The sequence below is a fragment of the Akebia trifoliata genome, chromosome 1 (genome assembly GCF_017979445.1).
Source record: "Akebia trifoliata isolate Shusen 1 chromosome 1, ASM1797944v1, whole genome shotgun sequence".
Lineage (NCBI taxonomy): Eukaryota > Viridiplantae > Streptophyta > Magnoliopsida > Ranunculales > Lardizabalaceae > Akebia > Akebia trifoliata.
The window spans coordinates 8,407,479-8,430,071 of NC_141375.1; positions in this window are offsets into that span (position 1 = coordinate 8,407,479).

The following is a 22,593-nucleotide window of genomic DNA, read 5'->3' on the forward strand; positions in this document are numbered from 1 at the left end:
GGAAAGAATAATCTTTATCAAGGTCAGCTTACCCTCTTTAGATTTTTTAATATTCCACGAAGCAAAACATCTCTCAAATCTTTCAATGACTAGATTCCATATCTCTTTTCTTCTACATGAAGCTCTTAGCAGCAGTCCCAAGTAGAACGTAGGCATGCAACCAACAATATTATAGCCCAAATACTTGACAATAATAGATTTATTCTCTACTGCCCCCTACTCTAAACATCTCACTCTTGGTTAGGTTGATACAAAGATCATATACTATTTCGATGCATTTTTAATACACCCTAAGATGTCTACTTTGCATCACCAATGTCTTGAGGAAAAAAAAGAGTATCATCAATGAATTGAAGGTGTGACAGGAGAAGACTGCTTCTCACGAATGAAAAGCTTTCTATGATCCATCGTCTCAAAAGCCTCAAGGTAATCATATTGAATGCTTGTGCTATCAATAAGACTAAAGACAATGGGTCATTCTATCTAAGACCCTAGGGATCATGAAAAAACCCGTTAATTTTTCATTAACTAGAATAAATTATAAATAAGTGAAACTACATGTTAATCCATAAACATTTCTTGGCAGACCACATTCTTTTAATTATATACAAAAAAAAAAACACCAATTAACATTGTCATGGGCTTTCTTTGTCCACTTCTTAGTGCAGTGGCTCCCCCTGACCAACAAATTATCCTACATTCATTAGCAACCAACGCACTATCTAAAATTTGGCGTCCCTACACAAAGGCCCTCTAAAAAGGAGAGATGAACTCATTACTCTTTTAACCTATTCACTAAGACCTTTGGTTTAATTTAATAAGATTTCCCACTAGTTAGATAGATTTTAAATCAAGTGATATCACAAATTTTTTTTTTTTTGTTTTTTGGAATTTAAGTAATAAATATGCAATTCAAATCACATTCCTACGATCTCTCCTCCTGAAACTCCTTGACCATTTTCATGAATTAGCTTTTTATTGAATTTTTCCCTACACATCTGTCCATTCAATTTTTGACTTCCTTGGTAATGAATTGCTCAGGCATATCTTTTTGAGCCACACTGATACTATTGACATCCAACCCATTTAGCATTATTCTTGAATTGTTGGAGTCTTCGTATTTAAAACATAATATTATTGAACCACTTCATTTCAAATATTATCCTCTTTCTTAACTGTCAAAACTCCCACATGAAGCCTAGAAATGTTCTTACACCTCCTTTTGAAATGAGAAGTACGGTGAAAACTCATGTTCATATCCTCACAATTGAGTTAGGTAACCCTGGATTTTTATTTCTGACTGATCAACTCTATACAATTGAGCTGATTGTGCAAAGAATCATGCTTAGTTGATTTAGGGACCTCCAACTATTGGTTCTCTCTACTTTCCCTTATTAACCTTCCCCTCACATCCCTTTGCACTTTCCCATGGTTTTTTTTATGTATTCTCACGAAGTTTTCTAAGTTAATCTTCATGACATCCCAAAGATGTCCTCAAAAGTACTCAACTTACCTCTTATCTATGCATTGACTACTTACCTCTTATCCATGCATTGACTTCTTCAGGTTTGATTCTAGTACCTCAAACTATATTTTTGTATCTTAGCTCTCTAATTCGTTGTGTGTATCATTTTTTTAGCACGCTTCTTGGACTGACGCTAAAGATGCACTAGTTTGGAACTAATAGTTTTCGTCATTGTTCATGTTATAGGATGATCGCGATCACTAATCTGCGCAGTTTTAAAGCTGGAGGAAAGGATTTTCTTACCTTTTTCAACAACAGTATATGCGATAGCGTTGACGTTACAAGATGCCATTAATGTTTTTTTGTAGTTAATTGAAAAATGAGAGGTTGATATGGTCCCACTGGACGTGCCAAAAATTTGTTGACAATAAATTTTAAAGATCTACCTCGAGATTGGTAAAATAAGATCGCAAATGATTTTAGTTTTGGATAAAAATGAGATTACAAATCTTAGTGTTTTCCTTTAATTAACAGTCAAGTACAAAAAGATGATGTATGTAATTTTTCTTCTCTCCGGACTTCGTATTTTATTAACTAAGAAGATTACTTTGACAGTAGCTTTATTTGTTTTTGATCTTCTGTAGAGGTTTTTGTAGATTTCTTATCTCTGGACTTTGCGCTTTATCAGCTGAGAATAATTTCTTAACTTCTGGAGAAGGGTTTATACTTGATCTTCTCTTTAATCAGAGTTCGAATCTCTAAAAAACTTTTCTTTGTCTCTAGAGGAGGGCTTGATAACTTTTTTTTCTCTAGAGGGAGAGCTTCTGTCTTCTAAGAGAAAATGATCTAGATCCCCTCTCAATGAGGGAGACTTTGATATTTATAGGCTTAAAGATACTTTAACTTTTCAATTATGCCCCAACTTAAAGAGCTTTAATTGGTTAATCTAATTCTAAATTCGTTCAAATTCAATTTTATGAATTTTATGTATTGTTGATGGGCCATACTCATTTATTTGGGTGTAGGGCCCGATACTTAGGCGGATCACTTGGATTTATTAAATCATGGGTTTTATCTGAAATACCTAAAACCTAAATTATAAAAAAACTCATTCCTAATAAATCAATGAGCTTAATTTAGATGTGTGGCACATTTATAACTTCCAGGATCTTTCTTGTGATTTGTGAAAGATGTAGGGACCTTGTCAAAATTTCGATGCCTGCAACTCTTATTTTTTTTAATTCTACAACAAAACTCTTCCAGTCCACAATACAATGTTACATAGAAGAGGTCTTGAGTTCATATTGTCCCTTAGGCACTACCCTTAGGGATTAATCCTAGAAATTACCTAGTGCGAGTAAGGAGAGGGGACTGCACATGCCCAAGGATTAGTTGGTGCTCTAAGAGGCTCGGACATATCTGTCACAAAAACAAAAATATTGCATACATTAGATACATCACATAAAAAGACATTGGATTTTGTTTTTATGCATCGCATACACACTAAAATATGGTTTTGTGTCCTCGACAATTTGATGGTACTTGTAACTTATCTCACAATGCCAAACCAAGGCATTATGAAGTGACGCTTGTATGGCTTTCTACTCTCACTCTTCTCATCCAATCTCTATCTTTCTCCCTTGTAGTTATTGTGAGAAGTTAACCAAAACCAAGAGATTATTTTTGGAATCCGAGTCCACAACAGAACAGAGTCTAAAAGCTCAAACCATCGCCCAATTTCATCTTGGTCAGAAAAGAGAGACCGGTTAAGACTAATAGAATGGAGCATTGTAGAAAGGTCTACTATGATACACCGAGTCATATTTTATGATTAGAACAAATAATTATAGATTATCATGGTAGAGCCTTTGTTGATATCAATGATAGAGCCTAAGTTGAAGCCACATTGTGATCATCAAAGACCCAAAGAGGCAATGGCCAATGATTAAGCCCACAATAGAGCCTATGTTGACTCTCTTTTAAGGCCCAAATGATGTTATTCAATCATATCCGTTCCATTCTATTTGAGTTGATTTGTAGTTTTATTATTCTCTTCAAGTAACATTGTTGGGATGTCTTTTTCAGTAACATGCATTTGGCGATGAATGTTTCTTCATGATATATTACGTTCATAGAGGAGGTTATTTATTTTATCAAACTTGAATTAATCTTCAATTGCCTTGAGTTTGAGTATCAGAATGAGAGCATTGTGAAAAGATGTACTATGATACATCAATCACATTTTAGCATTAAATCAAATAATAATGAATTAGGATTAGATATGACTGTGCATATGAGAAGATTCTTTTATTTTCTATATAAATCCTATTGAAATTCTCTAGGAGAATCAATCTAATCTCAACATTTAAGATCCACTTGGACCAAATTTAATTAAGTGAGACTAATCTCACAATCAACTATTGGTCTAAAGATGTTCAACTCTAACTTGTTTTAGAGAGCCATTGATTCCTCCATGATCAAGATTTATAATTTTACAAAGACTCAAGGCTATCTTGGATGGGGTCGTTTTGGGTTCTTGTGAACACTTGGACATGCATATGGCCAGCATTGGTTTAGGCTATCTAAAATCTTAGTGATCAAATTCTGTACCTTTGAGATCAAGTTTTAATTAAAATAATTAAAACGGCCCATGTCTCTTTTAATGACCTATATTTTTTAGCTGAACACATTTTTTTGATTTGAATATTTTTCATCCCCTTTTTTTTATTTCTAAACTTCACTACTTTCTCAAATTTAGTTATACACCCCCTCTATTTTAGAATTCTAGGCAATGGGCCCATTTTTCATGTGTTTCTTCAAGGACAATTTTTATTTATTTATAGGCAGTCTTTGTAAATCAAAATGATTACATTAAGTGGGTTGACTAGAGAACTCATACTCGTGATCTGAGATGTGCCCCTATCGATGGAATGGGAGATTCGTTATTTTGATAAATCATTTCTTCTGTCGGAAGAGGATTATGAAAATACTTCATGTTCAATATTCGATCCATATACACAGGCTTGTTGTAGAGATATTGACACATCCAAGATATCGAAAATATCCTCCGAGTTGATAAAAGTTGACCAAGTCAACTAGGTTTTTTATTTTTTTATTATAAAATAATTAATTTTTTTAATAATTTAAATATTTATTGTCTCAATAGAAATATGATCTTGTGACTAGTCATTGTCTTATAAGACAGAATACCAGGCTTTAAAAATAAGGTCCAAATGGGCTCAATTGGTTCACACAAAGTGCTTGTACTGGTGGGCCCAAACTCATGATTGGGCCCCTATCCTATCAGTCTTATCTATGGGCCCAAACAACATAATAATTTGTGAGTGTGGTTCTGATATGTCTAAGGTACTGTGGACCCTATCCCATATGTCTAAATAAATAAAAATCAAGCAAGGAAGGTCTGGCCCATGCACATGATTGAATCTGCAAGACAATAATGGATGAATCCAATGGTTCCTATATGTGCATGGATTAAATCCGAACTAACCTCCCAAACATTGACTTGGGTTCAGTTTACGTCTGATCGAAATGCAATCCATTGGGTACGGTCCAAGTGGACCAAATCCGAAATAAATAAATAAATGACAAAATAAATTTATTCAGGACACCTACTGATATCCACTAGGTAAAATCGAATCAATTCGATTCCTTTAGACCTGACTCTAATTTCAGATCTTATCAAAATGGATTCGGAACCAGGATTTTCAGTTTCAGTTTCACTTAAATGGGTTCCCATAAGGGTATACCCTTATTGTCTCCACTACTAGGATAAGTTCAGGGTGACTATAAATTGATGTATGTCAACCATAACATATCTTTGTATTTTTATATGATGCAACACATAATAAATGAAAAGGCAAGACACTTCATTATTTAGATAAAGCCATAATAGATGAGAGGAATTTCTTTGTCCATATTTATTTATTTTGTTATCTTAGTCTTAAATTCTGAAAACGAACCATCGTCAATGTCAGGGAGATAAACGTAAGTGTAAACTCGAACCCATAAGCTTGCGTCCATTATTGTATATGATGAACGTGTCAGACAATTGAAAAGACCATAATTCCCTTATGTATTTCATTAAGGTCTTGTTCGTTTGAGCTTCAGGAGCCAGTTTTTTTTTTTTTTTTTTGCTTTTAAGTAAAAAAGCTAGATAATTAATGTTTGTTTGGATTTTTTTGGCTTCCACATATTGCAATTTAAGCCCAAAAATGGTTTCTAAAAGAAATCTTCCAAGAGTGGCTTCTTCAAATGATTTTTGCTGGAAGTAAAAAACGTAAAACAATTTTAAGCGTAGTTATCAAAATACCCATCATCTTTAATCAAAATATCTTTCATCTTCCAAAATACCCTTCATTTTTACTATAAAGATTAAAAGCAATTCATCATCATTACTTTATTATCAAAACACCCTTCATCTTTATGTGGATGTTGGATTGTATATTATACAAGTATTTTTTATTTATCATATATTCATTTTAAGAGGAGATGCTGCCAAAATTTTGGTAGAATTATAAAATTTCTAAATTATTTAAATTATAAAATTATTTTTATAATTTTATAATATATATATATATATATATATATATATATATATATATATATATATATTCTGTTGATTTTTTTATACATTATAGGTACATTATCAACATTAAGGGTATTCTAATCATTTTACTAGAATCCAGCAGCAAAAAATTGTCAAATGAACATCAATTTCTAGCTTATGTGCTTTTGTAATAATTAAGTTTCTAGTGGATGTAACTTTTCAAGCTCTGGGCTTCTGCTTCTTCTAGAAGCTAGCTTCTGGAGGTAGAGTTAGCTTTTGTAAATAACAGACCCTAAGCTTCTGAAATTAATTATTTAAGTTACTTTAAATAAATGTGAGAGATTTATTGGGCAGACCTATGTGTTATGATATTATTATTAAAAACTCTCTTACTTTATTAAGTTTGTTACCAAACAAACTGTACTTTTATGAATTAGGCTAGTATGACTACCTTAGTAAAATATTAAATCTTACTAAGGATCTTCAGACCCACATTGATCACCCCAGTGGCAATCCAACACCATAGAAAGAAAAACTAAGATTTAAAAGAAAAAAAAATTAAATCATTTTTAGAGCTTTTTCAAAGATGTTAAAAGCTCTCAAATTTAAAACTAAAATTCAACGATGAAAATTATTATTTTTTAAAATTATATTTTAAAAGTTCTTATAATTTTGTTTTTTATAAACCTATGGCATCAAATCATATTTTTGAATGCCACAAATTGATGTGGTTAGATCCACTCCAAGGTATGTTAAGTAACAAATTAACAGTAGCATTTCGAAGTTTATGACGTGGATCCCCACTCCAAGGTTTGCTGGGTAACAAACTTCATAAAATCACGTTTGAGGATAAAAAACTTCATAAGAGTCATGATTTTCTAGAGAATTTTATGATGTGGATCCCCACTCCAAGGTTAGATGGTATCTTTTTTTTTTTTTTCCGCTTAATTATTGATGGGTTTTTATTTCTAGTTTACCCATAAATTTTATTCGCTATATCTTGAAAAAAAATGTGTTTATGTATTTGCATGGGTGTATGTATTTTTAATTTACCTATGTCAAAGGTCTGTTTTCTTTATGCCTTTAAACAAGTCCTCAATATGGGACCTATAATATTATCTCCTTCAAGCAAGTATGATTCCTTAAAACTAATTTTCTTGGTGTTTTTGTTATGCTTCTTAGGTCCTCAGAATACTAAAAGGAAGAGATGCAATAGTTTTTCTCATTCTCGACTCAGACCCAGTTGGTAGAAGAAGTGGTTTGAGCTCAAACTCACAAATACAATCGAGGGAAGCCATTGTAGTAGCTTTTCCTATTAATTTGTTGCGATTTTGTTGGGTCTTTTATTGGATCTCACACATTACTTTTTTGATAAAAAAAAAATATTACATTGAAATGGAAAATAGAAAAGATGATACAACAAAAAAGTATAGTGAAAATTTATCTTCAGAAAGTTCAGATTATCTGAATTGGTCCCATTTTATTGAAAATCAATAATGTTTTTCTTTTTTCCAGATTAGAATATCAAACCTGATCATCATCATTTTCTTGAAGAATGGTGACATTGGATTCGTGAAGATGGTTCCAACCAAGCCCATTTTCTAAATCATCTCCTAGTATTACACACATGTGTTGCTTCAATTTGCACTTTTTACCTATTGAAAATATTTTTCTTTTTATATTTATAAATAATAAAAAAAGACAGTCATTGAGTGTCGTATATGGTGTGTACTTGTAAATAAACAGCTGTCAAAGACAGTCGTTTTTTTTTTTTTTCGATTGTCTTGTTCTATCGCAATTAAAAAATCACTCTTTTGAAAACGATTGCTTTTACAATGGTAAGAGCAATCTTTTTTGAAAAAAACAATTGAGAAGTTTTTCATAGAACCGACTTGGTTTTACATTCACATAAGTGACATCATATTAAGAGTACCCTATTGTAACTGACTTGTAAAAACAAAATATATGAATTATTAAAAACATAGTTTATCATAAACACTCGTTGCAGGCAACACTTAATGCATCATAGAAATGGGTACAAGAAAAATCTTCTAAGTGTTATCGATTAAATCTCTTACAACCAATTTTCTTATTGAATCTAGTCTATGGGATCTCCAGTCGTTAGATTAGGTTTTCATTGAAGTGACTCATAAATATAGGCTTTAATCTCATTTTCCTCGTTCAAGTGTGAATTGCTTAACATATTAATTTAAATAAGCTCAGGCTCGGCCTTATTACGGGGAATAATTTTTTTGAGGATACGTGTCACAATCTTAAGTAGGGACAAAAAATGATTACCACAATTTCCCATTTTGTTACCTCGGAATTTTTGAGGTAGCAAAAATAACTCCAATTCCCAATTTAAATGAGTAGCTATATGTATTTTGTCTAAGGCATAGTGAAAAAGTCATTTGAGGTTAGTAAGATCTGAGGTGTTTCAAAACGACCCTTATTTTAACATTTATGAAAAGTATGAGGTGTTTGTTAAAGTCTAAGATGTTTGAAACGACCATTATTTTGAAATCTATAAACATTCAAGGTGATTTAAAACTCTGAGGTTTTTAAAAACAACCCTCATGTTTGAAACTTTTTAAGCGTCCAAGGTGATTTAAAATTCCGAAGGTTTAGAAATGACCCTCATATAATTTTAATAAGTTATGAAAATGGAGTATATATAGCTAGCAATTTTCCCTCGAGTTTATATAGCTAGGGATTTCGCCCAAATATTTAGTTAGAGAATGGGATTGGTGGAATACTTAGGTTTGAGGCACTTATTGAGTGACCTTCGGGACTTAGGAGTATGGAACTTGCACGAATGATAGGGAGTGTCCTCGATGCAAGACCTATGTAACACCCCGGATTTTTCAACTCATATCTCGAGGAAATTAAATTGTGAGATTTGGAGGAAAATGTCGAATGAGAGATTTAGAGTAAAATACTCGAATATTGCTATGATTAATTTTAAGGAAAATCGACTTCGCCATTAGATTCAAAATGATCGAAATATATACATTAGCTTGTAAGGAAGTTCGAATTCGAGTTCAGAGGAAAAAATTATAAAATCCTCGACTTTCGCATTAAGTGGGACCCAAAACAGTGGAATTTTGTTAGAGCGAGAATCGAAAAGATTTGATGACACCATTAGGTCCGTAGCGAAGAATTATTCGAAATGGTATATTCGTTTGTCATTTTCCGAGTCCGAATAGTCAAGTTATGGTCGAAACTAGAAATGATGAAAAATTACAAGTATGCCCTCGGCTGTGTTATAAAAGAAAAATCTGATTTTTCTTTATTTCATTTTTCTCTCATTCTCTAAGAAACCCCAAACGGCAGCCACTTTCAATCCAAGGGTTTCGACCCATTGCCATCAAGTTTGTACGCAAACGAAGCCGAGTTGAACCTCGACGAAGAAGACAAAGTTGTCGGCCACGTCGAGAGTTACAACTTCACCATCCTTACTTACCCATTCTTGTTCGTTTTCTCCATCCTCCATCAAAACCAGCCAGGTAGCTCGAGTAAACCTCCACATCTTCCGTCCGAGGGCTTCATCGAGTTAGGAGCTAGGTCTATACTTCATTGTAGAAGCGAAGGAGAACGTCATTGTCGGATACCTTGCAAACCCTCGCTCATTTGGCATCCAAGTCAACCCAACCTCAACTCTTTCGCCACCAACTTTGATCCTTGTACGAGTTCATCACCTTTGGCGTCCACAACCAAGTAAGGGACTTCCAATTCTTATTGGTAGCTTTAGATTTCTCAATGTGCATTTAGGGTTTTGAAACAAAACTTATTGTTTGCATTTAAATCGTAGAAATTGGTGTTTGATTTCAAATTCATGGTAGAAGTAGGTGTTCTGTTTATGTTTTATCGAATTTTGATAACAAAATCGTGGGTGGGTCGAATGGTTCGAAGAATGGAAGAAGAAATCGAAAAAGGGATTGAAAAACCCAAAAATCGCGAGTGAGGTTCAGGCTGTAGGTGGGAAGGGTCGGTGCCACCGGCACCTACTGAAGGCATTCTGTCGGTCCCACCGACAGAATGTTGCTTCTGCGACCGACGAAATCAAATAACACGAGAAAACTTTGTTCTGTCGGCAGGACCGTCGGTCCCACCGACACCTGCCGATGTGTATTCTGTCGGTTCCACCGACAGAATGAAGCATCTGCCACCGAAAATTTTCTTCTGTCGGCAGGAACCATCGGTTCCACCGACAGAACAAGGTTCTGCTGCCGACAGCACTGTTCTGAGTCAGAAACAGACTCTGACTCTTGGCCTGACTTCCTCACACCTTATACACTATTTCTCACCCTTTATTTCATTAAAAACATTTAAGTAAATGTCCTATTTAATTTTTACTTTCCATTTACTTTAAGTTCTTTAATGAAATTAAGGTTTTACCCCCCATTTCGGAACAATGGGAATGGTTTTAAGATCCAAATCTCAAAGGATCAAAATCCGAATTTTGGTTTCAAGAACAAAACGTAATTTTCGATGTTTTCGGCAAGTTTTCAAAATGAAATAACTTTCGCGTTTCTTTGAATTAGATTACAAAAACTATATGGTGTCGAATCTCATGATGGAGACTTTCATTTCGAAAAACCCGTTTTCAATTTCGAGAACTTTGAAAAATTGAGTTTCTGACACTTAGCCAAATTTTCACCAGCTTTCTCTATTTTTAACAGCTTTGGTCCCGAGCATCGCTGGGACCTTGTTTTTGAATAAACTTTGATGAATTTCAATGGAAAGACCAAAAGAATGACTTTGAAAGATTGAAAATGAATGGTTGATTTGAAAGGATGAAAAATGAGAATGTTGAGAGAATGGGAAAAGAGAATGAACGGTAAAATGTCAGAATCACACCCGAGGGGTGATGTCTACATTTTACATTGTATGTTGTGTGTAGGTTGGTGAAAGGATATCCAGGTTATTAATGAAAGGGTTGCATGTTTATTTCCGATTATGTTAGCGCTTGCGCTGAGTACTGTTATTTATTTTAGGCCGATTGGCCACGGTTGCATGGTAGGAACTGGATATCCGTTCTCAACCCTGTTCTGTTAATTTCTCTTTTGTTTTAAATGAAAAATCATATATGTACGTAGCTATTTTGTGAGCTGTTAAAGGGTTTGTGAATGCCTGAAGGGATAGTGTGTCACATCATCCGGAGGGGTACACTATCCTGGGATGTACGGTAGGGACCACCAAACTCATACGTGGTATGGGACGCGTATGAAAGTGGAGTCACAACTGGAATCCGGGTCCATTCCTTTCTTATCTTTACCAGTGAACGTGTTTTGTAAAGGTGGTCGTATACGAGTGGAGTGTTTTTTGGGAATCACATGCACGCCTGATAGGCATAGACGAAGATGATTAGTCAGTGATCACTAACAATCTAGTAGTAGTCGAACGTTCTGACACATCGAAAAGAGACCCATTGCTTACGGTCACGTCAAACGGCCAGCCTGAGCCGGATAAATGGTCACCCGTGTGGTAAGTGCAGCAACCGGCCACAAAATCAGGAACTAAAAGCTAGATTTATGTTGTAACATCATGTCCTGACTGGGAGCGATCCAGTCGTGATCCCAACTCTTTAATTCCAATACTCCACCACTTGTATTATGTATCTGTTGTTATATTTCGAATTACAAACTGAGAAGCATGTCTATTATTTTAATGTTGTCAACATTATTTGCATAAAATGGAAAATGTATAATGAGTATGGACGATTGATGCTATGTGTAATTTTTAAACTGTTTAGTTGTTCATCCCTGGCTATATGTACCAGTTGATCGTACTTCATCTTATAAAACCTTGCATGTATTAAAATGTTCAGTATGCTTTATTCGATCATACTTAGGAAGGGTTATTAGTAGGAATTGGCTGTGGACTTACTGGGTAACCATTGTTACTCACCCTTTCCTTCCTATTTTTTTAGTTTCAGCATTTGCAGCTACCGAGGCAGGCGTAGAGTCAGTAATTGAGGAGTATCTGGTCGATCAGATCGACGATCAGAGTTTATTGCCTGGTGAGCACTAGGGCCACATCCCTTAGCGTTGTCAGTTTCATCCAGGATGTGTGTAGTTTTTGGATTGAGAGTTTAGGCTTATGTTAGAGTGAGAATATTTTGGTAAGCCTGTATATTGATAAACCTTCCGCACTCTGATCTACTTGCATGTTAGACGTAATTAGTCTTCCGCTGTTATTTTCCTGTATCTACATTTTTGTATACAGGTTTTATTATAAATTGGTTTTATCAGGTTTGAGTTCCATGAAACGCTAACATAAACAGAGGAGAGCATGCCGAAATTTCGAGGTGCCACCTAGTACCTTGGGATTTGGCCTTGGGATTTGTGTTAGCGTTTGGCGGGGCGTCACAACCTAGGTCCGAGGCGCCTTATGGAGCGACCCTAGAAGCATGAGAGTTTTGAATTTTCAAGAGTGTTGGGTAGTGCCCTCAATGTAAAGTTTAGTTATTCCTAACTTTCTCAACCACAACTTTTCCAGAATAAGGAATGCACGAAAGGTATCTCGTTGTAAAATATATTTGTATTAACTTTCCCAAATGAGCACAACTTGCCTAGAGTACCGATTGCACGACAACTACCTCGGTATGAGAGTTATATGTATTGACTTACTCAGATAGCGACTTACCCAGAGTATTAATTGTATGAAAGCTACCTTGTTACGAGACTTCTCTGTAATGACTTACTTAGATCATGAATTGCCCAGAGTATTGATTGCACGAAAGCTACCTCGATATGAGACTTAGGATAATGGCCCAAGATGCCTTAAGCGATCCTCGTCCCTAGGTGAATTGCTCGAGGTGGCATAAATGACCCTCGTCCCTAGACTTTCAATAATATCCCTCCAATTTTACTTTTTACCCTCTTTTTCAATAATACCACTCTAATTTTATTAAATTTTATCTTTTACCCTTTTTTTCAATAATATCCTTCTAATTTTATTTTCATCTTTTATACCCCTTCAACCCTAAAGATAATGTCCTTGCCTCTTTTTCCCCTTTCTTAATATTATCTCTTCAACTTTATTATTTTTTTCTCTTTTATGTCCTTAATCCCAAAGATTTTTTAATAATGCCCTTTTAACCTTATTATTTTTTAGTTTTACCCACCTTAAACCCAAAGAGGATACCCATGCTTGCCTACAATGAACTCTAGTATATTTATAAGAGTAATGATTTTCTGACTCCCTCACGTGGTATACTCAAAATACTCTCCACATGTGACATGTGCTAGAGCCATAGATCTTTTTTTCTCGGGATACACAAACACACATATTTATGGGGATGTGTATATGTGTATCGTGAGGCAAAATTAATGCCAGGTTTTAAAATCTTGGTCAAAATTAATTGGGTTCAATCATTTCATGTCTAGAAGAACAAAATACACCCGAAAGTTCTTGTGTTGGTGAGCCCATGTACTGTACTGATGACTAGTATGTACTCAAACAACTCAATAATTTGGCAGTCTGTGATTGTCATCAAAAATAAGCTTTTTAAGTGGACCCAATCTCACATGTCTAAATAAACGAGCCTGCAAGGCAGGTCTGACCGCATATGTGCACATGGATGAGCCCAACGGTTCCTTTATCTACATGGACCGAGCCCCTCTGCAATACGAAGGTACTGTGGACTCAATCCCACATGTCTATATAAACCAACCAGAAAGGTAGGTCTTTGCATGGTCCTATTGCAATCTATTTTGGTTTAGTCCACGTGGACCGAATCCGAAGAAAGCTAAACCGGACTATAGTTCAATTCGTTTATATAGAAACTTGAAGAATTTTATTATTCATATAATAAGATAGGAAAGCATCAATTGTCTACCAAATTAAAAAGAAAAAAAAAAAAAATGATTATGGAGACCACTTGATAAAATCAAATCAATTCTATTCCATCTAGACCCGACTCTAATCTAAGTATTGAGAAAGGATTCAGAGCCATGATTTTTAATTTTGGTTTCAATCTTTTAATTAAACATGTATCCTTCAGTAATCTTTTGCCGTAAAATAAATTTAACTGTGTTTTCATACACATACAAAAAAATGGGGAAAATGATTTGGCACACACATAAGATTTGTCGTTTGAGAAGGCAAATCATTCTCATCCCTCTCTCAAGAAAATGATTTGCAACTTGACACTAAAGTTTGATGTCATAAATAATCTCATTTTTAACCTTTAAACTTGATACAAATAAGGATATTTTGAAACAAATCAATAAAATTACAGTCAAAACTCATGATAAATGTGGTTAGTTTTCAAAATTATAAAATATCTATATTTATTATTTTTACCGATTCGAAAACTTTGGATAATAGATGTAAGAATAAGTTGAGATCCCATACGACATCTACACTGTTCCTATAGATATAAACGATGTCTCGTATCACAATTTGATTAGGAAATAAATATATTAAACTGATGAATGATTTAATTAGGTGACTAAGGTATTTTAAACACCAATTAAAATGTGACACGTCGACACTTAACTTATTTTATAGGAATAAGAGTCAATTTTAAAATATATTTTTATGAAAAAAATGAAAGCCAAGTGACTTTCTTACTTACTTGGAGATAAATTAAGACGTAATAGATGACAGAATGTTCTTTGTCCATATTTATTGATTTTGTTATCTTTGTCAAGATTCTGACACAAAAATAAAATAAAGAAGATATCGTTAAAGGTAGGAGAGAGACGTACATGCTTTGAGTTCATCCATGCCAGTAATGAGACCCAAAAGCCTGCGTCCACTGAAATACATGACCATTATGTCCTGGGATTGAAGAGTTGTGCGTACTTGTCTAAAGTTATGAAAATAATAATCAATGTGCTCGACTGTCACGCGGTAATCTTAAGACGACCCCCGACCACAAGTCAAATTAGTGGGGTCGGGTAAAATCTAACACAATTATTAAATGTATCGGTAGCCTGAACCAATAGCGTCACCCATTTAATTCATTTTGGCATGTTTAATTATTATGTTATTAATATGTCATTTTAAATCATGAAACTTATTAGATATCTTAAATATTAATAATTATTTTAAATTATTTAAAATTATTTATTTTTTATGCTAAATTTTATAAAACTTATTCATAATACATTTATTTTAATTTTATAAAATATAGATGATGTTTTAAGATATTTTTTAAATAATTAATAGGTAAGTTTTTAATTTGGGAAATAACAAACACTTTTTTTTTATTAAGTTGTTTATTTATTCATATTTAGATTAAGTAAGGGTAGTATGACTCATATAATAATGCAAAACATTTTTCTTAGTAAGTTAGTAAGGAAATGATGCATTTATTACTAATATTTTTTTTATATAACTAGAGATACGTAGTTTTTGCAAGAGGCTATAACACATTTTCTTTTTCTTCTTTTCTTGTCCCTTTAGTTGGTTGGAATGCATTTTGATGATGAAACTTAGTTTATGTTTTGTGATATTTAATTGATATTGGTAGATATTGATTTATGATTGTGCGATTTTATTTTTACTTATGGTATTTTATTTCTAGTGGTGGAAATGGAATTTATTTTTTTTCAATTAAGAATAAAATTTTATTAATCATGTTACATGGATTGGGCTAGGTTACCTATTTAATAAATGTGTTGGGTTTGGGTTTAAGTTTTTGACACGATTATTAAATGGGTTGGGTTTGTACCTTTTCAAATACCTTTATCTCAACATGACATGCTTCGACCCATTGCCACCCCAGATCACACCAAAATCTGAACCCATGATCCTAATGGTGTAATGTGAAAATCCTATTTTATTAATATTATAATGAAGCCCTCAAGTTTGATAAAATTGAAGGGAAAACACAAAGTCTCCATTCTTGATTTTAATAAAAATTAATAAAATATCAAATTTGAGGACAAATTATCATAATTATTGTGGAGACCATTTTTGTAATGCTTAGAGATGAGGACACTTGTCCCAAAAATTGGGTAAAGTCTAAAAACAAAATACCGAGCTAAAACTATCAATACTAGAAAAATACTATAAGCCAAAAATGTTCATCAAAGTTATATTTAAATAAGAATAGAAAAAATCATTAGGTAGAGTGTGGCCCCACCCCAATTAACCAAATTATTCAATAAGACGGTATAAACTAAGCAGGATGACGAAATCGAAAAATGGTGTGAAGGTTTCCACAATTAGTTAGCTTGAATGACAAACATAAACCAAGCTTAAAAAGACAAGTCACATTAGTTTGATAATATCTAAAAAAGCTTGTTGATTTAGAAGTTCGGTCAAGAATCCTAATTATAATAAAATAAAATTTAAAGCAATCTGAGCTTCCCTATGCACCAAAACCTCTTCTTTACGATGGAAAACATGAAATACTTATTAGGATAGGGATGAATATGACATGCTTTAACTCACCCACCCCCAAAATTCGAAGTTATCATCATAAGAAGAGCAAAGCCCGAGCTCATATCTGATCTCAACTTGAGTTCATATCTAAGTTGAACCCGAACTCGTATCTGACCTAAGCCCGAACTCATATCTAATCCCTAGCATGTATCTAAATTCAAGTATATCCTTTCATATTAATAAAATAAAGACAAGATCTTGTCATATTGATGGAACATCAGATGTCAGAAATCTTTGTTATTTTACATTAATCATATACAACACTTATACATCAAAATCAATTGCTTGAAACAAGTGGTGGACATATCTCTCAAAGCACTCAAGTGCATTTCAATTGCCCAACTTATCTGATACTCTGTGTAGTGACACATGTCTTTGGATTTTAGCTATAAAATTTCATCTCTAAAATTGAGAGAAGGGTTAATATTTGCATTCTCTTAAGCATTTACATATTGAATATTTCTCTGCAACCCTATTTTTTTATAATCTTTTCTATTTTACCTATTATCTATTTTCATTAATATATGACTTAAACTTTAGAGGATCTTTGAAAGGCATCACGATGAAGCCCTATCCTTTTCACCTTATATCATCTTAGAAGACACAAAGGAACTAAAAAGAGTCAAACCATCGTTGTAAAGAGGAAAAATCGGTAGACCAATACCAACCTTGACTTCAAGAGTCAGCTCACATCTCAAGGAGTGAAAGGCCTAAAAAACCTTCCACAGTTATGAATGAAGTTGGGCATTTCATTTGTATGGTTGACATATTGTTAGTATGTATTGATGATAAAATTATGTATATAGTGTAAATATCCCATTTTGTTTAGATCGAGCTTGAGAGCTTTGAACATCTTATAAAAAAAGAGTTTTGATTCAAGAATGTTTTCATAAGGGCTCAAAGGCCTATCAAGAAAAAAATTAAGGCCTCAACGTCCTTTCAATCTAATATTTCTTCAACTTGTCCATACATTAACCGAGGGTAGACCATTTTTGTTTTGTCCTCACCTAATCCACATACATGCATAATTTTAGTTAGGGATGTAACTTAGGTGGGTTGGAGGGTCAACCCAAGTTGTGGAACCCTCAACCCAAGCTCAATTCAACCTGACTATCGGATTAGAGCTCATTAACCCAAGTTCAACTCAAGATTGAGCTTCTAAAATCGGGTTCAACTTAGGTTAGGCCAAGTTAGATAATTTTGGGTGGGTTGGACATGTTTGGTTCATTGAGAAAGTCTAATTTCATTTTAATCAACACATAAATTTTATTTTATATTTTAAAAATTAAATACATTATAAAAAAACAAAATCACTAGTAAATAAATTTGCACACAACCTACAAATCCATCAATTTTTATATTATAATTTTTTTCTTTAATTTTAAAAATATATTTAGGAATATAAAACTAATATATATATATAGCATTGGTTTCGGATTGATTTGGGTTGCCCGGAGCCTCGACTCAAGCTTAACTTGAATGCAATTTATGTTGAGATTTCGTAGCTCAGGCTCAACTCATTTTCCATATAATCCAACCTAGGCTCGCCCATCAATTGGGTTGAGTTCGGGTTAGCTCGCTCAAGTTGCAACCCTAATTTTAGCTTGTCCCTACCTCACCTACGGACATGCATACTTTTTTTGTCCTCAACTCACCTGAAAATAGATAATTATGTGAGGCAACCTATGCACCCTAGTGCTTAAGGGAAATTTACCTTTAAACTCTCTTTAATCTCTCATTTTCGTAGGGATCATAAAGTTGTTTTATCTCTTTATCCCCCCATTAGTACATTATCATTGGTTTTCAGGTAATTGATTAATTCTTTCATTCATAACCCTTGGTCTCCACTAATTACATTTAATCATAACCTTTAAACGTTTTTTAATTTTAGTTTGTTGAGATTTATTTTTAAGGTAATTAACCACTAAGCTCATCACTCTTGCTCTTAATTCAAAGTATTTTTTTCTAAGTTCTAGGCAATTTGACTAAGATCAAGGGACCTTGGCTCTTTTATCCATCCATAATAACTCTCTAGAATCTAAAGAGGAATTAATATTTTACGCTCAAGTTATTAGGAAATTATCTAATGCAATTGACTAAAAAACCTCAATTTTTCTTTGTATTGTAATGGAAAAAATGCTAAGAAAAAAAAAATTCGAAGTAAAATTCTTTTTAACTTTATTGATTGTGTTGAAAGTGGATAACTACCGAACTACAAAATTTAAAACTAAAATTCAACATTGAAAATTAATTTTTTTTTTTTCGATTGTTTTTTTGAAAGTTCTTAGAATTTTGTCCTTTATTACCTAGTGATCAGTTACCCTCTCTCTCTCTCTCTCTCTCTCTCTCTCTCTCTCTCTATATATATATATATATATATATATATATATTGTTGTGCTACGCACGACAATTATGATAAATAATACGAAAAGAGAAAATCAAGAAAGAAATAAAAGCATACAGATTTAATGTGGTTCGACAGTATACTTACATCCACTAGAGGGAGGGGCTGAATTTTCACTATATGTCAAATTAGGGTTATATCATATGAATTTATAGTAAACCCTAACCATACAATAGGTATTAAATTTTTTTAATAATACCCTTGTACCGTACTGTGGGGGCGTTGCCCCCGCAATCCAACCTATTAATTGTCCTCAACAATCCCAAAAAACAGATGCCGCTATTCCGCTCCGTTCTGTTTGATACATTATGTGTTCCGTGTGAAGCTCGTAACACAACACTCCCCTTTTTCTACTCCGACATTTATCTACTTTCTCTATATACATGATCTACTCAATATGAGCAACATACTATAACATATATATATATATATATATATATATATATATATATATATATATATATATATATATATGGGGGCGGTTCGAGGGACGTGCTGAAAACCAGCTGAGAAACAGACGGACGAGAGACGTTAGATTTGAGGGAGTAGACGGCGCAGATGGTTCAACACGTCCGTTCCAACTAAAGAAACGGAGTTTCTTTTATTTAAAAATAACTCCCTCATATTTTCTGTTTTTTTGTTTGTTTTTTTTTTAAACTAACCATCTTTGTTTTTTCGTTTTCTCTCTCGACAGACGTTGGTGTTTCATAAGATTTTTCAACGAAGAAGACGAACTCAACCTTCGGTTGAAAACCCATTGTTGAACCTTTCATTAAACACCCTTCGTTTTCTCACTCAACGGACGACCCAACCTTCGTTTTCCTTCGATCCAACCCTTCGTCTCTTCTGTAAATCCAAATCTCTTCGTTTCCTTCGTCTCTTCTGTAAATCCAAATCTCTTCGTTTTTCAAATAATTTTTTTTTCTTTTTTGAGAGATAGAAAGAGGGAGAGGAGAGCAGGTAAAGTTTAAAAAAGAGGATTACAATTACATGATGTGTTGGTTTTTGTAAAGGTGGTTCTACGTCTGAATCTCAGCCAGAACTCTAACTCTCTCTCTTTAGACTAGAAATACAAGAGAATTAAACAAAACAAAAAAAAAAAAAATTTGGTGGGTTTTTACTAAGAAGAGTAGAACAAGAATGGGAAAATTTACATGATTGGAAGGTTTTTATAAATGTTTTGATAAGGAATAAGAATAAAGAATCAAACCAGTTTAATCACTCAATTATCCTTGAAAATTCCTTTAAAAGAGAAGATTTTTTATTTTTATTTTTCTTGGGATATAGAAAATGTGCTCAAGGGATATAAAAAATTGGGTGATTTAATTTCATAAAAAGATGTAAAACAAAGTGGGGATTTTAAGAGAATAAAAATCAGATACAGAGATTAGAAAATCACTCCTTGAATGAAGATATGAGTTGGAGAATTGAGAAAACCATGAAGGAGAAAAGGTGAATAAAAACCAAATACACACTGAGACAGTGAGAGAGAGAGAAGAGGGTTTAAAAAAAAGAATAATTAAAAAATAGAAGGAGGTATTTGAAATTCGTTATATTTGTTATAAAAGAAATGATTTGACGTCCCATGCAATCTGGACCATTGATTTCCTCATATCCAACGATTCTCAATCATCCGTTTCTCAGTTGGTTTATGGGACGTCCCACGAACTGCCCCCTATATATATATATATTCATCTTCTTTTGAGTTTTGTGATAAGTTGAATTAATGGAAATTAGATTTTAAGATTTCTTTTTCAAGTTATCTTATTTCTTTAAATTTTTTTTTTTTTTCATTTAATCATGAAGGAAGATTGAAAAATTACTAATAAAGCCTTTAAAATGATAATTTTAGATCGAATAATGAGGAGATTTTTGATAGGTTTGTTCAATATGATCAAACCGAACTTGCTTTAGAAAATTTGGTGAGATTTTTTGCAATCCCCTGGCCGATAATCACCACTTTTTTTTTTATGAATACTGATTAGTTTAATTTATGTATTAATATCACATTTTAGATGTTCTCATATATATATATATATATATATATATATATATATATATATATATGGGAAATGTTCAGCAACAAACATTTTGACAAACATTTTGGCAAAACATTTTTCAAAATATGGGTTAGAGGTTTTGGAATGGGCTGATTTTGGGTGAGGATGATCTCTACTGTGAGGAGATCATCATCACCAAAAATCAGCCCATTCCAAAACCTCTTACCCATCAAAAATGGCTTACAAAAAATGGACGGTCCACGATTTCCCAACTTGTAAACATGGGGTTAGAAGTTTTGGAATGGGCTGATTTTTGATGAGGATGATCTCCTCACCATAGAGATCATGCTCATCAAAAATCAGCCCATTCCAAAACCTCTAACCCATGTTTTGAAAAATGTTTTGCCAAAATGTTTGCCAAAATGTTTGTTGCTGAAAGGGACCCTATATATATATATATATATATATATATATATATGCATGATACACAATGAAATAAATCTAAAAAAGAGCACTAAAACATTGAAACATCATCAGAATTTTCTAATCTGATCTTTCCTCATCTGGGATTCCTATTGATCCAATTTCAATTGTTAATAAGACTCTCTTAAAATCGTTCTTTGGAGGGAAGCAAATAATTGTTTTGAAGCCTATGAAAATGATTTTGTTGTAAATGAGGACGTACCCCACATTTCTCATAAATTATTAAGACTTTTTTTTTTATAGACAAAGTGACCCTAGAATATCAATCAATTATTAAGAAAGGGAAAGGCCAACTCCATCTTATGAATTAATAATAAATAAATAAAAACCTCTTAAATAAGGACTGATACATATTAAAGCTCCACGTGGGGTTGTTATCCAACCGTACTTACTCTATACTCAAATCGGTAATTTTCTGATCCCATGCTGCTCAAACACATGATAAGATTCTTCACATATGATTTTATATTTTTATTTTAAATGGATAGAACATTTATTCCGAATAAATATATGTCTTAAACACTTAGAACATTTTAATTAAGTGATCAGTACTCGCTAGTCGTACTGGGGTGACACAAAGGGAGAAACAAGGGTGACAAAAACTCATAATGTCATACATATACTGTAAATGCTTTTCTACAAGATACGAGTAAAAAGTATTTACGATTATATGCACGCCACCACATCATTTTTGTCACCTTTGTGACTCCGTTTGTGTCATTCCAGCATTTTTCTTTGAGAGAGAGAGAGAGAGAGAGAAGTTGATCTTTCTAGACTTTTAAGTTGCTGAGTTGACTCAATGAATTTGGTTACATAAGTTTCAAAGTCAAGTCACTTCAAACTCCCATCTGGTCGAATATCCTGAACTGTGTTTTGAGTTGATTCATCTCGACTTGACAAGTTTACAAATTTTGTTGTCACCATTAGAGTGAGATGTGGTCATGTGTGGTATACTTAGATACATGCATATAAGACCAATAAAGAAAGGGAAATGTTCAATACTCTAAGCTTTACCCTACACTTTAACAAACGTGTTTTGTCCTATATGATTTAGAAGTTTTAGAATGGGCTGATTTTTGACGAGGATGATCTCTATGATTAGTAGATCATCCTTACCAAAAATCAGCCCATTCCGAAAGTTTTAACCCCATGTTTACAAGTTGAAAAATCATGGACCGTTCATTTTTTGTAAATAATTTTTTATGGGTTTAGAAGTTTTGGAATGGGCTGATTTTTGGTGAGGATGATCTCCTCACCATAGAGATCATCCTCA